The following is a 23,709-nucleotide window of genomic DNA, read 5'->3' on the forward strand; positions in this document are numbered from 1 at the left end:
GTAAGGATGGAAAACAACAAATGGACAAAGAGTCAGGGTTACCTTGAAACTCTCTTTTTTTTTTTGTGCTCCGAGTTTCAAACAAAGTTAATAACGATAATGTTTTCTTTTCCCCTCCTTTCTCCCTTTTTACTCAACTTCCTATCAATATACACATGTCAGGGGGATGCAGAATATGATGTTTAAATATTAGTTGCTTTACAGTAATAATTTGAAGCCACAAGCAAAAACAGGGCTTGAGATGATAGCCCCTGCAGAGGCACCTGTTTAGAGAGAGCACTGCAAGAGACACGACCTAAACAAATGGGTTAACATCATTGTTAGCGGCAGGTAAAACAAAGATGTTGCAGTTCCCACAGTGTGTTTGGACAGTCCACACTTTGGTGTCACTCGGGCCAAAAAACCTTTCCGCCAAGTACTTCATTGCAATAGAATCACAGAATGTCCTGAGTTGGAAGAGACCCACAAGGATCATCGAGTCCAGCTCCTGTCCCTGCACAGGACAACCCCACGGTTCACACCATGTGTCTGAGGGCCTTGTCCAGTCTCTTCTTGAACCCTGTCAGGCTTGGGGCCGTGACACCTCCCTGGGGAGCCTGTTCCAGTGTCCACCACCCTCTGGGGGAAGAACCTTTTCCTACTGTCCAACCTAAACCTCCCCTGGCACATCTTCCTGCCATTTCCTCAGGTTCTGTTGTTGGTCACTAAAGAGACGAGATCAGCGCCTGCCCCTCCTCCTCCCCTTGTGAGGCAGCTGCAGCCCCATGAGGTCTCCCCTCAGTCTCCTCTTCTCCAGGCTCAACAAACCAAATGACTTCAGCCGCTCCTCATACGGCTTCCTCTCCAAACCCTTGACCAACTCTGTAGTCCTCTTCTGGACACTTTCCAGTAGCTTAATACCTGTTTTATCCTGTGGCGCCCAACACTGCACACAGCGCTCCAGGTGAGGCCGCACTGGTGCAGAGCAGAGCGGGACAATCACCTCCCTCACCTGGCTGGCAGTGCTGTGCCAACATTGGTGCACCCCATACTTCCCTGCCCTGGAAACACAAAATGCTCTGCACAAGAGAGTGGAATCCAGCCTCCAAGGTGGTCTGCCTGGAAGCCAGGGATGTGGAACGGGCAGCAGGTCACCTCTGCGCTGCGCAGTCTGGGAAGCCTCACTTGGACAACCTCTGCGGAGTGTTCCAAGTCTGTAAATTGAAACCAGTGAGGTCCTAAAAGAAAATTTCCAACCTGGTGGGAAACTGAGAAATTATGGAGCAACAAGGGGCCTTCCCCAGAGCCCACTGAAGTCAGGTGCTACTCTCCTATTTGCCTGGTACAAAATCAAGGCCAAAGCACTTTGTTCAAAGCCACATAGAAAGTTCACAATGTACCCAGAAACGATTTCCAGTACCTAAAGCTCCAAAAATCCTCTTCTTTCCTTTGAGTGCATTAGGGCTGTTCACTAGAATACCTAATAGGTAACAGATCTTCCTATACTGAGTGAGCCTTTCCTTTTGGAAATCCTCTTCTCAGGGTCTGGACACAGCAGTGTAAGAACATTATCAAAGGAGGTAGTACATGATTGTACAGTTTATGGTTTACAGAAATAAGATTTATGAGACTCAGGGCATATTTACTAGCTATTTCTGTTCAAAAGATTGCAAACGTTAACAGTATAGACAGCATGATGCTCATCATTAAGCTTCAGAGTAAACACCTGAAGGACAGTCTTCTTGATGCTATTGCTTCCAGCTGCCTGGAGTTTCAGGCAGAGCAGCTATGCTGGTACACATTCAGCTGATGCCTTCAGAGATCCCATCACAAGCCTCAGAGCTAGAAGCAAAAGACACATGGACTGATGGAATGCCCTGAGTGAACGAAGCTGTTATTCCTACATCAGGTGTATAACACCATCGCCCAGAGGTTCAAACCCTATCCTAACAAGCGCTGGATAAGGAGATGTATTTAGGCACCTCTCTCCTAGAATGCTCTGGACACCAAACCCCTCTCCCAATGGCATATTTTGTAGGATTAAATGTGGACTTCAAGCACCCCATTCTGATAATTTTTGTCTCAGCCCCATACCAGATTTCCATCATCATACATTCAGGTCTGAAGGTGGTATTGTTCTTAGGAAATTCATTAAGTATTACACATTCTTAGGATGGTTTCTAAGAAAGGGAAAAAAACTCAGTTCTGTCTAATGTGTTTAACATTTAAAAAAAGATATGCAAGAAAAAGAACAGATTTTCATTCAAGAAGGAGAGATTTGTATTGCTAAAAATAGCCCTACTATGCTTTTGTGAACATGAGATTGATGGAAGGATAATTAACATTTGCTGGAATCTGAATCCTTACAGATAATTAATTGAGGTGATAATAACCTCTTAGACCCATGAAAAATACCTCTGTACTTGAATGCTTTCAGTGATCAAACTGCATTACAGCATCCCAGAAGAATGTCACAGTCTTCCAGTAGCTGCAGGTTGGTGGCAGGACTGGAAAAAGCCCTGTACCTCCTCCTGAAGTCATTGGGATTTTAAAGCTGCAGGAGCTGTAGAGACACCAGAATGACTCCTCGTGGCTACCTTTGGGTTCAGGGGAACCTCCTTTTATTAAGCCAGGCCAGGACATCTTAAAGGCTCCAGAGGATATTGGCACACATGCATTTTTATGTTATCCTGTAACAACACTTCTATGAGGTTCAACAAGGCCAAGTGCTGGGTCCTGCACTTGGATCACGACAACCCCAGGCAGCGCTACAGGCTTGGGGAAGACTGGCTGGAAAGCTGCCCATGGAAAAGAACCTGGGGGTGTTGATTGACAAATGGCTGAACATGAGCCAGCAGTGTGCCCAGGTAGCCAAAAAGGCCAACAGCATCCTTCATTTGTTTATAACGAATCTTATATTTCTTCTGTCCGTTCTTCCAGCATGGACAGGGAATACTTATAATGCAGTTGGCAACAGACAGTGGTATTATTACACTGGTCAAATACAACCCTCAAAAATAATTTTTCGTTCAGGCCACAGAAGAAGATTAAGGACTTTAGGCATTGCAATTATGTGCTCCGGAAGTGCTGGCAGCTCCGGAATGCAAGACAGAAATCTTGTGTTTGAGCTCTCTAGAATGAGTATATTTTCACCAATGTCCACAGGAAAGACTGAGGGTTGAGTGAGAGGTTGCATTTAGATTTCACTCATTTGTTCATCTGGTTTAGGGAATCACTACTCACACATAATCTTGCTGTTGTAGTAGAAATTCTGCAAGTACTTTTGGCAGAGACATATGTGTCTCGTATTAATGTCATAGGATCCTGCCCCTTGCAGCATGCATGCTGGCTCTCTGCTTAACATAGCTCAGTGATGCAACTCTTGTGCATGTGAAGGTCAGTCCCCAGACCTCAAACGGCTGGAGTAAAGGCTTAATCTGTTGAAGAGTCCTACTACATAGTCCTTTCTTCGTATCTTGATTTGCCTTCGCAAAGCTCTTCAGTTTCCTTCAGTTTTGCACTCATTAGAGCTGGTATAATTTACTGCTTTACCTATAATATTAATTCAGTAACAGAGCTGCAGTTCCAAATGGTTGCACTGAGCTAAATCCCTGTTTATGAAAGTATTTGAACTATAAAAAGAAGTGCATCTGCTAAAAAACTGGTTTCGGAGTGCTGTTTATTGTTCCTTTCAGTTTCTCTCACATCACCATAACAAAAAGTTCTCCTCCTCCTGAAAAGCAAGGAAATAAGTCTATGTGTTTACAATCTTCACTGCACAATCCAAGTTCAGGACTGGGTGTGCTTTCTTGCGTTGGCGAAAGAGAAGAGAACTGAGAAAAGATGCACTGTAGCAAGTGAAGTTCAGTGTTTGCATTTTTGCCTGAACTATTTGAAGCAACCAGGTGGTCAATACAGCCCTAATTTCAATGTTTACTGGACAAAATTTGAGATAAATTTGTCTCAGGATGATGGCTGAAGCTAGCCATCTGCACTTGATTCCTGCAGAAAGGAATTAGGAACACAAGCAAATACACATTGCCATGTTCTTCAACAAATCCAGCCAACCTCAATACCATTGCCTGCAAATGGGAAGGCAGTTTCAGAAGTTGCAGCTATACTGTATCTGGAGTATGAGCCCAAAATTCATTCATACCTCAACCGTTTGGAAAAAAGCCTGTGCTCGGGTGTGAGGTTTAGTATGTACTTGAGCAGAGGAGCCCAGAGGAGCTCCTTTCCTTCCCTCCCTCCCCATCTGCAACCAGGAAGTAGGAGCAGAGATTTACTATGCGTTTATACAGGCAAAGGGGGCCTGGGGGCTCAGACTAGCAGCTATCTCTCCCACCAGCACAGCCAAAACTCCCAGCCCCAATTCGAAGTGCTTACACGCCTCTGAAGTTTGTACTGAGTAAAGATAAACACATCCTGAAGTGCTTTGCTAATACCACAGGGATGAGCTTGACACAGGGACTGGGTTAGAGAGAGGAGTTCTCCACTCCAAATGAAAAAATCTAGTCACTAGGTGATTTATTAGTCCCTCTTCAATGATGCTTTTGTTCTAAGAGGGCTTCAGTTACTCACTGCTGACTGGAATTTTTCATTTATGTTGGAGAAGTATCGCTCCTTGACTTGAAAAATGACTTCTAGTGAGCAATGAATGCTGCAGGCCTCATCCTGTGGCTTTGGGTGTAACAACTCACCACCGGTCACTTTGCCACAGGATCCTTGCCATTCTTTCCCTGTTTTCTTTTTCTTGCCTTATTCTTTACATATGTTTGTAACTAAGGGTATTTTTTTTTTAAGTTAACTTGTTACATGTCACTCTGTTCCAGGCTGTCAGCTATGGGTTTCCCTGTATTTAAGTCTTAGGCATTCCTCATCAATGCACTCACTGAAATGTTTTTACCGCAGTAGAAATCCTTTTTCCACATTGTTTCCAGTACACTAAGGTGAAGAGAGTACTTGTAGTTAAGGAAAATTACTCCTGGGGAAAGACCTGAGGTGCAGTTGAAGGACTCAAGACCACCAATCAACCTGCTTTCAAAAATAACGGCAACATTTAAAACATGGCTGAAAATATTGTACATTTTGATCTTAGACATTATATGCACATTTCTGACGATGAAACTTCTGGCTGGCTGCATTTTTGAGTCTCCTTCAGAGTTATCAAGCAAAGAAGCACCACAATATTGCTCTACCTTGCGTTAACCCTTGGTAGGGAACTGTGGTGTCTGTCAGTTCTTTCCCTCCCTTCTCCCGCTCGTTTCATTGAGAGTTATTTGTTACAGACAAACACTGTATTTCAAGGTAGTTCAACTCAATTTCCTCTTTTCAAAGTAAAAACTAAACTATTTTAAAGCAGGTTTTTTACTTGTCAAGGAAACTCTTGCATCCTTACAAACACAGACCTTCTGTGGTGGATGCACTCGACTCTCCCCCCCTGCCAAACCAGCAGCAGTTTGGTCCAGGCTCCAGAGGAGGTAAAGGCCTGAGCTGTAGCCAGGCTAAGAACTCCTTTTAGGAAACCCACAAGAAAGCAGAACGGCGCACTGAGCACCGACAAGTTGTGGGTGCAGGGAGTCTCGTGCAGACCTTTCCTGCTGTATGCGATTTCACTACGAGTCAACCACTTTATTCTATAAATATGTCAGCCTGGGCAAGCCTACTTTGATCTCTCTCTGCTAAATAAGTTGGCTGTATGGCAATGGTTTTACTACTCACAGGTCAGTGGATGAGCCCAATTTAAGTTTAATATTAATCATTTAGCTTAAGTAAATGCACACTAGATATAATGAATCATTTAAAGGTACAAGGTAATGTGATTTCGAATGTACTCTCTGCTTCATGTTACTTAGTAAGCTGGATTTTCTAAAATCTTAAGCGGTAAAATTCTGCTTATATTCACCAAAAGTAACTAGAAACTGCACTGAACACCTGCAAGATAAGGTCTAGTTCACACTTTGCTGGGAAGAACGAAGTTAATGGGGGAAAATAGCGACTTCAAGGCTAATGTATAAGACATGACAGACGTCTGCAAGATGGGGCCTGTTTTGCACTTTGTTGCGAAGAAAAGGATTTGTTCAGACAAAACAGCACCTGCAAGGTTATGGACTATAAACAATATCTTCAGCTAAGCAAAACAAAGGCATGTATGAGATCAGTGAAAAAGATGCAATGAGAAGCAAGAAGACCCCAGACTCAGATATTGCTATTGGACTGAATCATGGTATGAATGGTCTGTAAAGATATAAAAGTCTATGGTTTTCTATGCTCAGGCTGGACCACTGTGCAGGTGCCCAGCTTGAGCCAGCCCTCCTACTATTCTATTCCTTTTTTTTTTTTTTTTTTTAATTTCTAAGAATTTTATTTCCTGAAAGTTTGCTCCATGAACAGGTATCAGGCTCCTGGAGAGAAGGTCAGCAGCATTCGGCTTGGCCTGTTTCCTCCAAACAGTAAATAATAGAATGAACCTGTCCACCGAGCTCTTTTAAGTTGTGCTTTTCTTTGAGAAATCTAAACATGGTTCTGCGGTAAGCAGAATCCTAAATCACTCCCCTGTGACACCTTCCCAGAGCACCTGGGTTCAGCAGCTTCATCGCTGCCTGGTCATCCTTGTGCGCTGCTCCGGCAGCACGGGGCAAAGGAAGACTGCAGTGCCCTGGTATGCTGGTTTGGCTGAAAATGAGTTAATTTTCTTCATGCAGTTAAAAACCTTTCTTTTTCATAGCTAGCACCGTCATTATTTGGACTTAGTTTGAGAACAAGAGATAACACCCCAGAAGAGAGCTAATGTTTTTAATTGCTCTGGTCTGAGAGCCAAGGACGTTCTGAGTGCTCTGCCCACAGGTGTGAGGCATCGAGGAAGGGGAACAGAGATGGGGCAGAGCCTGACTGACATCCAGACTGATCAATACGAGTATTCCAGCCCATTAGCATCATGCTTCTTATTTAAGGAGAGTTGGGATCTTCCAGTCTCTCTCTCTCTCTCATTTTGATTCGCTCTTTTTGTCGGAGCTGGGGGAGTTTGGTTCAGGACATTTAATTTGACCTTTTGCCATTTTGCAGAGGCCTCTGGGCCTTTCTGCCTTTTTTTCCTTTTTTCTCTCTTTGGAATTGGCTGTTTGGGACCAGGTGCTGCTTCCTGGGCTTGGCTGCTCAGTGTAGGTGGAGTTCGTGAGAAATTACCTTGGATATCTTTTATTTTATATTCTATTTCTGTTTTATATATATATTTACCAGTAGTGTATTAGTATTTTGTTATTTTATTAAACTGTGTTTATCTCAATCCAAGTTTCTCCCTTCCCTTTCAATTCTCTCCCCTATTTGAGGGGCGATGAGGGGGGTGAGTGAGCAGCCATCGTGATTGTATTGCCATCTTGGGTTAAACCATGACATCTGGGGATGAGAGGTAACGCCGAAGCCCCTAATTCTGCAGCTTGGCTTGTTGAGACATGAGAGTCCTTTCCCATCACTCTGGCAGTGTAAATGTACTTTGAAGTTAAAACAATCTCCTAAGCAGTCAAGAACTTGCATTACTTAAGATGGTGTGTAGAACAGGTCTGGTTAGTGCCCACCTCTGTGCTAAACGTGTTGATTAACTGCCTCTTGCTGCCCTAAATCGAACAGTATTCTCAAACTGGGGCAGAATTTCCCATTTGCTGCCCTAGAGATGTGTAGGGAGGCTGGCTGCTGCTGATCAGGCTTTCTGTGGCGATTGAAGGGATCACTTGAGTAATTCACACACCATTTGCTAAAGTGCATGTGGCTCTCTGAAGAACACTGCTCAGTTTTTACAAATATCGTGTAATTATAAACATGTACAAATCTTCCCAAATACAGGGATACATTGCAGTTACATTTCTAGCTGATTTGCATGTACAGACTTGGACGGATCTTCAACACGCTGATAATACTAATATATTCTGACAGTGCCTGAAATTCTCCTTACATTTCCTTATGTCTTTACAAAGGATATTGAGAGTTGTGCCTGGGGATCTTTCCACAGCCTCCAGCTCAGCTACTGCGGTCGCAATGAGCAGTACTCAGTCCCGTGGGAGTAACAGCATGTCTCGCTTCATGCAAGATTTAAACTTCAGCTTTGTGCTGAGCCTTCTTCCAAGGCGGCCAGGAAGAGCAAGGTTGCCCAACCTCTCAGCAACCCTAAAGGGATTCAGTCATACAGTTCCCCATGGCTGCTGTGAAAATCCCACTCTCAGCTCCTTATCTTGCTATTTGCATAATGTTCATACCTCCATGCTACAGCTTGGCTAGTGCCAGTCCCTAGCAGGCAACTTGTCTTTGGCTGCCTTAAAGAGCCGCGATTTAGTTGATGCGCCCCAAGAAAACACAGGAGACACAACAGAGGAAATCAAGAGAATATCAGATAACAACGCTCATCCTCAGCATTGCCTGGAAATAAGTGAGTTAGATGAAGGAGAGGAGAGGAGAGGAGAGGAGAGGAGAGGAGAGAAGAGAAGAGAAGAGAAGAGAAGAGAAGAGAAGAGAAGAGAAGGAGCTGCCACCAACTAAATATGTCAGGTTACCAGCATGAGGCAGTTTAGACAGTGATAGCAGGAACAGTGATCAGATATGCAAAGCTTTTGAGATGTAGATTTAAATCCCCTGATCAATGGCATTGTTCCAGATGTTCTCTAATGTAATGGGACAGATTTTTTTTCACTGTAATCCTGCTTTCTCCTCCAGGTTTCACTGACCGTAAACTCCTCATTAGTGCCCTTAACATGAGGCACAAAAGTCTTCAAACTAACACCTGTTGCATCTATTTTTATAAGCCAAGGGACTGACTGGTTCCACAGGGGATTCAGGAATAGAATGTATTTATTAGCCACAAAGGTTTTCTATTAACTTTATGTTTCTTGTCCTTTCAAAACTTAGGACTATACAGCCTATATGTGCCACCTGCTGCTGTTACTTTTTGATGTAAACCTCTTTGTTTTGCTCCTTTAAATTTCATGCCAGATTCTGCTCACGCTTGTGCCCATGTAGATCCAAAATAACTCCTTGGATGCTAATGATGCAATTCCAGGCTCTCTCTGGGGTAACTGAGAATAGAAGCTGGCCCTTGTCGGTTCAAATTTACCCTTGATGTAATTTCACTGAGAGTGATGGAGCTGCCAGGAGGGTATTTTGCCCTCACTGCCTCACAACACCAAGTGTTTCCTGCAGGCTGCAAGCAGTTTGATTGTTGTTCAGCCAAACATGGTGAGTGCAGTGGGTCACATCCCACTCCTAAACCTCCTTTCAGCGGAGGCATGGCAGTCCTCATCAGATACAGAGTGGCCTGAGTTATTTAAGTGAAGGAAGAAAAATATGTGCAGACGCATCCGTCCAAACCTGTAACTGGAAGTGACAGAGGTGAAGGGAGTTCCCCACGCTGCTCGCTCATCAGAGAGCCTCAATAATAACCCCCAATGGAGAAAGCCTCTTCCTGGGCAGCTGCAGATTTAATTTTGGTCTTTGTCCAGCCTGAGCAGCTCAGATCTCTAAAGAAGTGGATTTTCTATACAATAGGGGTGGGATGCACCGAAGCGTGAGGAGGAGGCGGGACACCAGGTGTCTGTGAATGAGCTAACGAGGCACCCGAAATGCCGCTGTACTCCTCCCCTGCCCTTGGACTGTAACACGGAGCAGCACAATGAATCAGTATTAGCCCAAGCGCAGCTGCAAGAGGTCAGGCCCTGCACTTTTGTATGGGCGTCTTTAATTTAGGCTCCCCTGGGGACTCATTTTTCAACTGACGAGAGGGCTAATGCTTGAGCCGTCGGGGGAAATGACATCAGTCGGTGAGAGGACAGGCAGAGAAAGGCAAGTTGTACTTTAACCTCTCCTACCACACCCTTGGTGTGATGCTTAGGTAGCCTTTTCTGCCTTGGCCTCTTTTTAGTAGCCTGTATAAAGTCAATAGCTGAAATTTTTTCACCTGTTCTGCCACAAATTTTCTGGAAGGCAAAATTTAAGGAAATAGGGAATTGCTTTTGGTGGCGTTCAGCACAAGGTTAAATCCAATGAGACAAAGTCTGACAGTAAAGGAGGCAGAGACAGAAGTGTGCTTTTTGCTAACTGCATCATTGGGCGAGTTAAGATTATCTTCATTCTGGTCTGCTCCCCTGACCACTAAATATTAAGCCCTTTCGATCAGCTCTGATGCTCTACAATTTTGCCTGTTACTTGCACACTATTATTTTCTGCCTCATTTTATTGACGTGGCTTGTATTATTAACCACAAGCTATTTCTCTGGGGAAAATCAGGTTGTCCAGCCAACCCACAAGGAAGAGAAGGGATGTCTCACGCACGTGGAGCAGGACCCCTCCATCTCCTGTCTTCAGACAGGTAATGAATAGCATTAATGAACTACTGGAAGGCGCAGCCCTTCCTGGCTGGAATGGTGGTGGCTGTGATGGAGGCAGGAGGGAAACACTGGTGAAGGCAACAAGGCAATCATCAGCACCAGGAATGGGATACGCACTGCATCTGTGTTGAAAAGCAAAAATAAAAATTTCCATGACTTACGCTGGTATAAATTAGTATTATTCCTACCAAAGTAAGAGGAGTTACACTGGCATACAGACAAAGGAAAATGAGGTGTCATAAACATCAACGGTTTCTGGATTAAATCCATCACTGGTGTAAGCAAATACATTCCTCAGACCTCAAAGGAGCCATGCCTGCTTGTACCCATGGTGAATCTAGTTCATATTCCCTAGAGGCCTTTTTCCATTTTAAATATAGCATGCACGCAGATGGTCAAAGCTACAATGGGGTGCCCAGCTTTGTATTAAAACAGGCAGCTTTATTTCAGCTTGAATGTAGTGACGTGCTTCACTGTGATTACATTTTTAGAGCTATCAGTGAACAATATTTCAACTCCTTGTCAAATTGGGCTTTCAGGTCCTCAAACACAAAAGGATGTTTAATATTGGTCACTGATATTGACAGGTTTCCTAGTATAGTTATTTAAGCAATATGAGCTTGCATATATACATACATGTATGCAGATATCGTTATATATGTGCTGTTTGTTATACCACAGACACATATATGCACAGAGTTATTATTGATTACAATAATCCCTTGGAAATCAGACGCTGCCTTGTGTTTTGACTCAATTTATCTACTTTCCCTCAGGGTCAATCCAGCCTTCTCTTCAAGAGCGCTGAATAGTCACTGCTCTCATGGAACGCTGTGGCAGCCATGCGTGATCACCTCCTCTGAAAATCAAATTTAGCTCTCACAGGCTTGCTTATGATGGGTCCTGGGCTGCTGGTGCTTCTCATATTTTCAAATAAAAATATTCACATTATATGTCTGCAGTATCTTATTGGAGGATGAGTCTAACAACCATACCACTGGCAGCTGCTGTTCGTGAAATGGGACTCTGCAAAACTTCACCTCAGACTTCACCTCAGGCCCCTTTGAGCTTTGCCTGTTGTGCTAAGAAATGTATATTTGAAGGCATATCTCTGACATTAGGAATGCTGGGTCTTCTGCAGCTTTTCCAAACAGCAGCACCTCAGGCATCTCTGGCCATGTTGCAAGTTTGCAGGCCGGCTAACAGAGTGGCCACTGAGCACCTGCATTATTAATTACAGGAGTGTTTGCTGGTACAGAAGAAGGCAGCCTTTTATTCCTCCTGGGCTCTTTTCACCTGAGTAGCCCCCGTGAAGGGCAGAGACACCTTTGGTCCCCCTGTTCCCAGAGGCAGAAGGGAAGGGATGTTGCTGTGGTGCTGCAAAAGGTCAGTGATGAACACAAGCCTCAGTGTTCCTCTTTTTGGCCAGGAAGCACGTAGGGGTCATTGGCGGAGACCTAATGACACCTACAATTGATGAACAAAGCAATTAAAGGGGGATGTGATAACCGAGAGGCATATTACACAGTGTGCCTTTCTAAGGGCTAATGACAGCAAATGCAAGGGCTTTGGTCCTGCAATGAAAACCACTTAAATCAGTTTTACACAGATGTAGCCTGATGCTCTGGTCGCAGGAGCAGCACTTCTAGTCTTTCTGTGAATCAGATTTGTGGATTCAAATAAGCCATGACCAGGACAACACCACTGGCTTGGGTTCTTCCACTAGATGCTTGCGTGCTCCTGAGGGCTGTGTTGGGAGCTGGGTTTTATGAGGGACATCCCAGGCAACGCCTTGGCCTGCAAGTCTCTGTGGTGGGGGTGAGCCTGAGCAACCAACCTGTTACAGGCCTCTCTCCATCATAAGAAGACTCAAGGCAAAACAATCCTCTTTGAGTAGCAACCCTGAAGGCAGGGCAGCAACAGCTTATAATGTGCCATATAAAAAAGTTTCACTGATCATTTAGCACTGGCACAGGGCAGTTTTACACCAGGAACCCTCATGGAACTAGGAACCAGACCTGGTCTTCATTTCTGATCACATACCCTTTTATAGCTGTTGAAATTTGATTTATAAATTAGCACAGATTTTATTTTTCAGGAGAAGTAAATTCTGCTCAAAAAACATTAAAAGATCTCGCCTATCACTGATTTCTGATACCACTTACCAGTGAAAAATTTATCAGGCAAAGATGCTGTCTATCACTCTGTGTCTGTAGTACTCCCAATGCAGCCAGGTCCTGGTTCATAGCTCAAGACACCTGGTCACCCACAACAACAGATAAACATTAAGGTTTTGTCAGCCTTCTTCTGATAGCTTTGAGTGCAACACATCTAATACTGTCCTCACCCACACCCTGGCCAGCTTCAGTGATGTTAATCCCAATTTACATCCAGATTTGCATGCCAAAAATCCCATTAACTGCTTAAAATACTGTAAAGTAGCTGAAAAATGTTGCTGTGAAGCACAGCTGCATGCTTGTTGTGCAGACATTTTTTTTCCACAGATGCTCAACCACTTGGTGGTGCTGCAGAAAGGGTCTTCTTTGCTTTCTAGAGCAAAGCAGGTTTCTTGGCTTTCAGGAACAGTACCCAGAGACCACATTAGACAAAGCTGTGGCAAGAAGCACCTTTCTTCCTCTCTCTTTATTCCTGTGGATATTGCCATTGCAATGGTCAGGCTGAAATCTCGGAAATCTAGCTATCATATTTCCCCACCAAATGTGCATGCAAAGTTGCAACCTCGGCTAATTCATTTCCCTCTATTGGATACTTGATTTACACATTTCCAATGGAGCTGAAGATTGCAGGAGTGGGGGTGTCACAGGAGGATTAACACATTTAAAAATGCACATGCCCCATGCCACCTTATGCTTGCTTTCCCCAATGATCCAGCACTAATTTTTGGTTTTCTCTGGCATTACCACTCACAGAGAACGAACTTTCAGATTGCACATTCAAGAGTTCACGCTGAAGTGACACAGAGCAGAGGATGTGGGTCACTCAGTGCAAAGCCAGCGAGATGGAGGCACCAACACCTCTTTGGCTCCTTGGAAAAGCCTGGACACACTCTGAGTGCCAGCTGGCACACAGGGATGGAAGGCGAAAACTGTCCTTTATATCAAGCCAGAGCAGAAAGGGGATGAAAGCACTGATGGAGCAATTTTCTTGAGCTTCTAAAGCAGCGTGGCCAGCAGGTTGAGGGAGGTGATTCTGCCCCTGTGCTCCTCTCTGGTGAGACCCCACCTGGAGTCCCGTGTCCAGCTCTGGAGCCCTCAGCACAGGAACAACATGGACCTGTTGGAGAGGGGCCAGAGGAGCCACAGAAATGGTCAGAGGGCTGGAACAGCTCTGCTGTGAGGACAGGCTGAGAGCGCTGGGGTTGTTCAGCCTGGAGAAGAGAAGGCTCTGGGGAGACCTTATTGTGGCCTTTCAGTACTTAAAAGGAACCGATAAGAAAGATGGGGACAGACTGTTTAGCAGGGCCTGTTGCGATAGGACAAGGAGTGATGGTTTTAAATGAAAAGAGGGGAGATTAGTGCTAGACATGAGGAAGAAATGTTTTACACTAAGGGTGGTGAAACACTGGCTCAGGTTGCCCAGAGAGGTGGTCGATGCCCCATCCCTGGAGACATTCCAGGCCAGGCTGGACGGGGCTCTGAGCAACCTGAACTAGTTGAAGATGTCCCTGCTCATTGCAGGGGGTTGGACTAGATGAGCTTTGAAGGTCCCTTCCAATCCAAACGATTCTATGATTCTATGTCTAGGTCCTAAGGGGGAGATGTCACAAGCAGCTTGCCGCATCTGCCCCAGCGAGAGTGGGTTGAGGACCAAGGGAAGGGAACAGAAGTGGGGTGAGATGAGACAAAAGACTTCAGACAGTATCATGGTGTGGGAGAATGACTGGAGAGGGAGAAGAATTGTAATTTCCAGCCGTTTTGCAGAAGCGGCTGGTTGATTATAAGCAACCTAACTGGTGTTGTCTTCGTAGGCTTCAGTGCTGGCAAAGGCTTCTGTGCATGGAACCCTTACAGAGATTAGCACAAGATGAGGTAAAGTGAGAAGGATTTGGGCTTGCTAAAGCAATGGGAAGTATGTAGAGGTCACGTTGATCCTCTTATTAAATCTAAATACTTTTTTCATCTCTGTAACAGACCTTCAAACATGCTCTTTAGAAATGAGTGTCCTGTTCCATTAAAAATAAATCTGTTTCTTTCTTATAACACAATTAGTGTCAGCAAAGCATTCTGCAGATCCAAGGAGATTTATTTTTGTATAATTCTTGGGAGGCAGGAAAGAGTATTCTAGTTCTGGAGGAGAGATAAGGAGACACAAGTTTAAAAGTGTTTCTAGGCCCTGGGCCAGATTTTCCGATTCAACATAGCTTGCAGAGGAGAGGCAGGCATCTCTTCGAGCCTCTGTGGACTTGCTGGGGAAGGTAGCTCTTTCCTACAGTTGTCATTACCCAAGGCATTGTGTGCTTTGCATTGCAAAGGGAAGCTGGCGGCATCAGTGTGTTGCCTTGCTTCTCCCTGTAGGATTGTGGGCGCATCTTCTCGTAAGATCTGCATTGACTTTTCAGGGTTGTTGAATCATGACCGTCTGTGGCCTCAGTGCAGGCTGGAGAATCCCAGGGGTGGCTGTCATGTGGACCAGCTTGCATCAGCTCCAAAGAAAATGACTTGTCATCCTAGCACAGCAAGAACATCTCTTCCCCATCCCTAAAAGACCCCTACCCCAGCCTTGACACCTACCCTGCTGTGGGCCTGGCAATGAGGATGATGTTGGAGTCAGAGGTGCTGCCACTGTCCTGGGCGCCAGCGCACGAGGCAGTGGTATCCTCTGCTCCCCTGTGCCCACTACGGGGATTTCAGAAATTTGCAATTCCCTTTGTGCTGCATGAGGAGCACAAAGGAAACACAGAGAGCCTCAAAACCTTCCCCTCGCAAATCCCTAGCCAGCCAAATGAAATTTTAATGCATAATGAGGCTTTGATCAAGTTTGTCGCTTAGCCGATTTGCTATTGATTTAAAGAGTTCTCTCTGCTAGCAAACGGGCATAAAGGATGGGATTTTAAAAAGATCTAATGGAAAATTATATTTGGCTCTCAGGCATCTATACCTGAACAGATTCATTTTCCATTTAACTGCTCTCTGTAGTTTGCTGCCCTAGATTTCTGGGTATGTCCTTTTCCTGTGGAAGTCATGCTGTATCGTTAGTACACATCCTAAAGTCATAATATTCTGTTTACGTCTTTCCAATCACTTGCCATAAAAATGATTATCTTGCCATTAACAGTTTTTATTATTTGACCTAATTTAATTTACAAGTCATAGACAACACTATTTTCTAAAGCCAGGAAGTGGCTGCAGACAAATGAAAGGTAAACAAAATAAAGCTAAAGGAAGCTGGCAGCCTCCGTGCTGAATCTATTTTCTAATTTAGCATTGTTTTGACTTTGACAAACTAATGATCAGTGAAGGAAAAATGCGTCCTCTCTTACAGCTATGAAGCCATGATGCACACCATGCTGAATCCCAGAATTTCAGTGGGAATTTAGAGGGAGGTGGGAGCAGGAGATGATTTCTCAGGGCCAGATTGCATCCCTAGCATGGAGTCTGTGGCAAAGGGTGGAGGTCTCCACCATTTCCTAAAACACCCCCAGGAGGGGAAAGGGCCGCGTTTCAGGAAGGCACAATTCAGCCCTTACTCCCCTCTGTCTATGGAGGGGAGGAGGTTGCCAGCCAGCCTGCTCCACATGCGGGAAAGAGGGAACAGATTTTTCTCCTAAAAGGAGTAAGGTGGTACACGGTGTTGAACCGCACACCCACTCTGCCGAGCCAGGGTTGTACCCAGGCGAGTGATGTGTGTTATCAGTTGAACACTGTTCTTTCTGATGAGGTACTTTGTGGATCGACCACGAAATGGTAGATGTTAGGTCATAGGTGTCGTGGAGCCCATTTTCAGTAACTGGCAGGAGTTGTTGTCTTGGTGAAACACTTGTATAAATGAGTGCATCCCAAGGCATGAATGTCCAGTAACTCATTGATGTCACACACAGCATGAATTTTAGCATAATATAAAGTCATAGAACAACAGGCTGGAATGGATCTCAAGGATTATCTGGTCCAACCTTTCTTGGCAAAAGCACAGTCTAGACAAGATGGCCCAGCACCTTGTCCAGTTGACTCTTAAAAGTGTCCAGTGTTGGGATATCCACCACTTCCCTGGGAACATTATTCCAATGGCTGACTGTTCTTGTTGTGAAAAATTTCCCTCTTGTCTCCAATCAGAATCTCAACAGGAGTAACTTGTATCCATTACCCCTCGTCTTTTCCCTTGTAAAAAGGAAGTCTCCATCTTCTTTGTAGGCACCCTTTAAATACTGAAATATGGTGATGAGGTCTTCCCTAAGCTTTCTTTTCTCAAGGCTGAACGAGCCTGGTTCTCTCAGCCTTTCCTCATACCTCACTTTCCCAGTCCTTTGATATCTTGTGCTTAACCCTCTTCACTCTAAGAAATGTATATATATATTTAAGAAAAAAAAACCCCAACCCTTATGTCTTTTTTAGTCCCTATATTATTGGAGTAGCCTTACGCTTATATTTCCAAGAAAACTGGTTGCGCGTCCCATACCTGCATGCAAAGAGCTATGCAACCTAGACACAGATCCACAGACCTCAACATCAAAACAAACATCTTGTGCGAAACGTACTTTTGCTTTTCTTTATCACAGGCATCAGCGCAATGACCGTTGCACTAAAGCCATAAATGAGGTTAAAATGCCGCTCCTCGTAGGATCTACCCCATGGATGTGACACCCCCATGCGACCAGACTGGGCAGGAAACCCCAGAATCCTGGAGGGATGTATCTGCCCCATCTCATCCGTGAGTCATCCAGGATGAAGGGGTCAAAATGGCAAAAGTTCACGCTTCCCCATTACGTTCCCATGCAAACAGCCCTGAGGGGAGGCCCCTGCAGCACGCAGCTCCCTGGCGCAGGCCGCCAGCCCCCGAGCCCCTCAGCACCTCGGCTGCATTTCACTTCCCCCTTCTCCGCTCCAGCTGCCACCCGGCCCCAACCTAATACTCCACCCTTTCCCACCACAACCCACAAGCATCCTCGAGGTCTGCCCTTGTTTACCAGTTAAGGGCTTGGGCTTACAGTGCTGAAAAACAAGGTTAAGGGACCTGGTTTGCATGCACTGCTGTGCCGGGGAAGTTGGGGCTGGAGGTTTTGCAAAACGGTGGCCAGGGGGTGACCGCTCTGGGTGATGCTTCGGAGAAGCCATGTGCGTATAAGCTACGCCAACTGTGGTTGTTCCATGTGTGGGAGCCAGCCACGGGCAAAACAGGCCAGGCAGAGAGGTGCTGCCTACATGTGGCCTAATGTGGTGATGGTTGAAAGTGATGCAGCCAGCCAGGCTCTCAAAATAAGGGCAAAAAACCAGAAGCAGCGGAAGGGAGGCAACGGAAAGCAAAGAGGGGAAGTGATGAGAGAAGGGGAGCGTGCTGCTGAGTGACTTAATTACTTTTTTCACTTCTGTTTTGCAGTTTGCGCTGGTGAGATGCGCAATCCAGCGGCTGCAGCCTGCTGCAACTCCCTGCTCCCAATGATGAAAGCTGCAGTGTTGGTTTTCTTTATTACATCCTGCTGATGTATGTGGACTTCAACTCCGAAAGGATTAATGTGCAGAGGGAGGGAACTAGCAGTTTGGATTGTGTGGTTCATTTATTTAATAAAAATAATGCACAAATAACACAATAAACACACCATCATAGAGTTTTACCGAAAGAGTATCTAAGCTGAATGGGAAATAGGAAAGCAACAGAAGAAGAAGGGTTTGTGTGGGCTCAGTCCTTCTGGAAACCCTGCAGCAGAAGCAACCCTGAGCCTCAGCCCCTGGATTTCAGTTTTCTCTCCTGTGCAGTTTGGGTTGTTTCTCCTCACTTCTCAGTGGTGCTGAGTGCCCCAGTTTAGCAATAGCAGTGAGGGGTTCAGTTGTCACACAGGATTGTTGAGTGTAGAAAGGATTTTGCATGGATTAAATCATGTGACATAAGCATACAGGCACGCACATGCATATGTAAATATGTCAATGAACTTTCAGATCTGGAGATGTAAGTTCAGCAGGTGATTGGTATCCTCTGTGCTATGGATATTCCAATAAAACACAGCAAGCAGCAGAAGAAATAACCAGTATTCCAGGAAAAAATGTTAACGTGTTCACTGTCTAAATTCTCAGTGAAAGCCACTGAAGCAAAGACTTGAAGCTTGGAAATTTAATTTTAAAAGATGTTTTATGGATATATGGCTCCTCTCCTACTGAAAGTTCTATAAAGAACCTCAGCCTAAATTCCAGAGTTCTCTCCTAGCAGATATTACAAGTATTCCTCGGTTTCTTCATTGCCCACAAAGCTCTGTAATGGGTCCAGGATCGAGATTCAGAAGGCTTAATTCCACCTCAGTCTCTGTATTTCCTATTGCATGGACATCTCAAAAGGCCTAGAGGCAATCAAAGAACAAGGTGAGACACATGAATTTAGATGGAAGTTATAACCTCTCAATCTGGGCCCTGTGGGTGTTCATTGCTTGATTGAAGTATCGTTTTGATAGTGAACTGACATCTGTGGGATGCAAACAAGACAAACCTCGCAACACTACTCCTTGTCAGGGTAAAGTTTTTAATACGGCTCACTACAGAGAAAAATCAGCGTTACAGTCTTAACACTGAACTTGTGTGACTCCTGTGAATTTCATAAAGCATGCAATTTAAAGGATTACATATGACCTGCCAGGGCAGACAATGTGCAGATACCTGCTGCAGGACACAGATGGATGCCAGCCGCCTCTTTCTAAAGGATAATCCCTGTCATTGAGTGGAACACATTAGCATGCTTTCACTTCATCCAACCAAAAAGCTCCCTCTCAGCAGGCACTTATATAGAGGAGAGAGTTCAATTGAGAGAATGTCCTCCAGTTTTGCCTGCCAGCATCTCCCAAATATTTGTAGTTCTATCATCTTTAGATTTGCAGGCTGGACAACGCTGAGCACTTCAGCTCGGTCCAGCAAACACATCCCCTTGTACTTAGCTGGATGATCAAGCATGAGCAGTCAAAGCAACTCAATGGACTTTAAGACGATGGTTTTGTGTTTCTCCATATACAGACTAGAGCTCAGCAGTGAGTTCTGAAACCTGAGAGAGCAGCACATCAGTATCAGAGAACACAGGTCTGTTGTATCCAGGAATCCCTTCAGTACTCATTTCTCCTCTTTCCTCTATCTTACACTGTAGGGAACTGCCAAAGAAGGTATTCCAGGTCTCCACCAGACCCCTGGATGCTGGTAACAACACTGCTGAATGCTTCACAAACACTGAAGAGTGCTTATGAGCAAAAGGCTGTTTGTGTACAAATGATACCATCTCACCAAGTTAAGCTGAAATATGTGTAATTGTTGCACAGGAAGTACCTGGCCTCAGTTCTTAAAATAAGTGTTTCATTTTTTTCAGCTGAATACATGGAAGGAATTAACATCAGCTCTATGAATCTTCCATTTTATTGCAGGTAGGCTTTTTGTGGAGACTTATTAAGTCAGTGCCTTTTTCACCTGAGTGTCTGTTTGGCAGATAACAAATAAGTTGTGCTATTCTGAAAGTTAATGGCAAAAATTAATCCTAAACATGTACTGAATTTTATGATAAATCTGTATTGCTAAGATGTTAGAATCTTTTAAGAATTTTATTTCTTAAACTATTTTAAAAAAATAATTTTAAGAATTTTAAGAACTTACACTGACTTCAGGAAGGTGAGCCTACTGAAATCAGAGGCTTTATTGTTGTTATTGTGATTATCTGTATAGTTTAGATTTGGTACAACATATCCTCCAATACCATTTTGCAAATTGAAGCCTAATCCTATTTCCTTTGAAGCTGGCTTGCAGAAGTCTATGGGTTTCAATGGGAGGATAATTCCTTCTTTGGAATAAAGAACAGCATTTACATAAAATAATACTGTCAAATGAAGAATTCCCTAGTGATATCTATAAACTCAGAGAGCTGAAATTCTCACCAAATGTTTATTTCAGGAAAAATGAAACACTGCACGTTTTACACTGACATGAAAAACTAGAATGATGCAAATTGCCTAAAAGTAATTATTTAAGATTTTCTATGTCCATTCTCTAACATTGTCTTGCCTTCCCACTGTGATTTTCACTTCTTGGTATTCTTATACCTGCTGTGAAAGACACGGGTTTACTACTTGTTTAGTGATTTTCGCAAAGCTGGCAATATGCTAAAAATTAAAATGAAATATATCTGTGTACCAGTGATACACTCAATCTTATGTGTACTTATATATTTATCAGTATTTTCAATTGCCATTGCTATTACATATGAACACAGAAAGTGTCTTTTGTCCAGTTTTAATTCATGTACTAAATTTGCTTAATGCCCCCTGGCTTCATATTTAAGAGCATGGAAATTTAAAAGGAAAAGTGGTACTTCTACTGCTGCATAGTACCTGTGCTTATTCCACTATAAAATCGGTATTTTTCATTTTTGGAGTTTCTGGGTTTTTATTATGCCTTATATTACTCCAATCACAATATACACCAATGATTCATGACGTACTTCCTTATGGAACTGGTGATGTACGCTTCCAAGCAGCTAGAAGAGAATACTCTTGGGAATATTAACAACAGCAGTGAGTATAACACAATGAAAGCTATTTTTATCACTGAGATTCATGCTTTTCAGCTATTCAAGAGGTATAAAGGACCTGGATATAGGCTATAACAAGTTCCAGCCTAAAGAAACCTTCCAAACAGTCAGATAACCCCAGCTGGACCACTCTTCCCTGCTACCACTGGAGGGATCGAGACATTTCTGAGCTGCTCGTGCAGGCCAGCGTGCAGTCAGCTGGCACAGACCAGGCTGCTCTCATCTTTGGGGGGACTAGGGCTCATACTGGACATGCAAAACCACCACGCAGTTGTTACTGTCATCTTGACAGGCTGCTGCAAGCTCGGCACTCAGCAAGATTGAGACTCTGATTTAATCTATTTAAGTGGAGTTTCACTGAGGTGAACACATGCCAGGTCAATTTTTCACTTCTCCTGGCAGTCAAGGGCACCTCTCCTGTTCTCTGTGTTGCCAGCCCCTCTCCTGGCTCCCTCCTGCCTCTCGGTGCTGCGGCATCCCCATCCCACTCCCACGCCAATCCCTACTTGCAGCAGGTCTCTGCTCCACACGGATGTTTCCTGAGGCATCCCCCGAGTTTGAGAAGAGCTACATAGGCGGGTTTAAAACTGGGGGCACGGATGGCAGCCAGTGCAGTAACAGATCTCCCTCTCCTGTATGTTCAGGTAGCCCAGGCATTGCTCTGTTCTGTGCTGGCTGGTGGGAATGCAGCAGAACTTCGGAGCACTAAAATAAAGCAAAAAACACCATGAAAGCTACTGTCACAGTCTTACTTCTTACAAAGAGAAGGCTACAGCATTTTTGTCGTTTCAACAATTAAAATAAAGGAAAGCGCTGCAGGAAGACACGGAACTCTTTCTTTGTATAATAACAGAGTGAGGCTTCCCTTACCCTTTCAACTTCAGAACAGCCAGTTTGTGGTGCACTCTGTGAAAGAGATGTTAAACTTCATGCTCCAGTATCTGGCTCCCAAAGGTCCAGAACCTGCTGTGGGATGCAATACCTCTCTCTGGCCACTGCAGGACTCTTTTTGTCTTCTTCAGCATGTGCGGCGTGGTGCTGGCTCCTGCCATGAACAAGGGTACTGCACCAGACAGATTTGTCTTGAGCCAGGCAGGCACGTCTGTGGATCCTAAAATGAAGGGGTAAATATGGTAATTACAGAGAAACTTGTGTTTTCAAGTCCATCAAGTCACAGGGGCTAACCTCAGAGTAGCGTGCTCACTATCTCTGGAAGAAACCTCAAGAAAGCCCAGCCTCACACACTGGTCCAGCAAGTTAGAGGAACCAAATGAGAGCTCTCACTAAAGCCAGTGCCTGGGTACCATCCCACCAACTTGATGCTGACAAGGCTGAGCCTTTGCAGGAGCCACCCATTCAAATCAGCCGAGCACATGGAGTAAATTCTGCATTAACACTCCCTCAGTGACACAGAGAGATGGGGTTACCGACTTCCTAAATCCCGTGCCTCGATGTTGCTGTGAACCCAGGATTTCAAAAGGTCTGTGCGTTATCCCTGCGGAGCAGACAATCGCAGCTGTAACCCTCACGTTAACGACAGTCAGTGAGAAGACACCGAGCCATGACTCTCACATGAAGGCCGTGGCATTGCTCCAGCAAACTGCCCATGCTGGAGCATGCCAAAGTGATTTCACCCCATGCAAATCTCCCATTTCTGCTGCAACAGAGACCATCTGCCTTTCACAGCCACAGGCTTGGGGGAGGCTTCTTTTCTAAAGGAAACATCTGATTCGTCTTAGCCCTGGCAACAATTTATATGGCTGCATTGGTTTAAGTTTTCAAGACGTCTTTGTGAAAGAAGTACCTACCTTACTTTAAAATGAAAAAAAGCGTAAAAGTGACGCATTCATTTGTATTTCAAAGATCCTGAGAGCAGAGGTGAGCGCTCCCTCAGTTCCAGATCTTGGCGCTGATCTGCATGTAAGTCAACCACGGCAGTACTTGGGCCCAGGAAGGTATTTTACATGCAAAAACCTCCTGGAGCGGGCAATCAGCTCCTGCCCATGCCAGGGACAGCCAGCAGCTGGGCGTGCCCGTGTTTTTCTGCCAGCTCCAGTTCCATGGAAACCCTACAGGAAACCCTCGCCCGCCTCGCGAACGGGGAAAAATAAAGCGTTTTCTGAAAAAACCTTCCAGACCTAAATGTGGTGCAGGCTCACTCGAGCCCCTGCCCGCCCGCCACATGCCCACGCTGACACCGGGCTGTGCAGGGGTGCACCCCAGACCCGCGGCAGCGGGGCTTGCCCTCGGCCTCGTCTCAGCCCGGCCCCGCTGAGACCGGGGAGCTCAGCCCCGGGGCGTGAGGCGGGGGCTGGGGACGAGGCGCTCTCCCCGCCGCGCCGGGGGTCAGCCCCGCTGAGGCGGCTTCCAGCGCGCCGGGAGGGCGGCCGTGGAGCGCCGTCTCCCCCGCGCACAAAGCACGGCGCTCCCCGGCCGCCCGCCGGACAGCGCACCCCGCCGCCAGCACCGCCCCGGCGAGACCGCCCCCGCCCGGCCCCCGGCGCTGCGGGCGGCCCGGCCGGGGCGGGGCGGGCCGGAGCGGAGCGGCCGCCCCTCGGCTGCGCGGCCGCCGGGGCGGGCGGCGGAGAAGGGGAGGAGAGCTTGGGGCGCCACCGCCCCCCGCCCCGCCGCGCCGCGC

The 23,709-nt window shown here is 45.4% G+C and overlaps 1 long non-coding RNA gene across 1 annotated transcript; it reads right to left on the minus strand.

Annotated features, from left to right (window-relative positions):
• Positions 1-18,115: 18,115 nt before the first annotated feature.
• On the minus strand, positions 18,116-23,569 carry LOC135995976 (uncharacterized). Its single transcript, XR_010607223.1, has 3 exons — positions 22,880-23,569; positions 21,942-22,182; positions 18,116-21,776 (listed from the first exon to the last, which is right to left on the minus strand). It is a non-coding gene; the product is annotated as an uncharacterized LOC135995976 (long non-coding RNA).
• Positions 23,570-23,709: the final 140 nt, after the last annotated feature.

Source organism: Caloenas nicobarica, chromosome 1 (assembly GCF_036013445.1).
Source record: "Caloenas nicobarica isolate bCalNic1 chromosome 1, bCalNic1.hap1, whole genome shotgun sequence".
NCBI classification, from domain to species: Eukaryota; Metazoa; Chordata; class Aves; order Columbiformes; family Columbidae; genus Caloenas; species Caloenas nicobarica.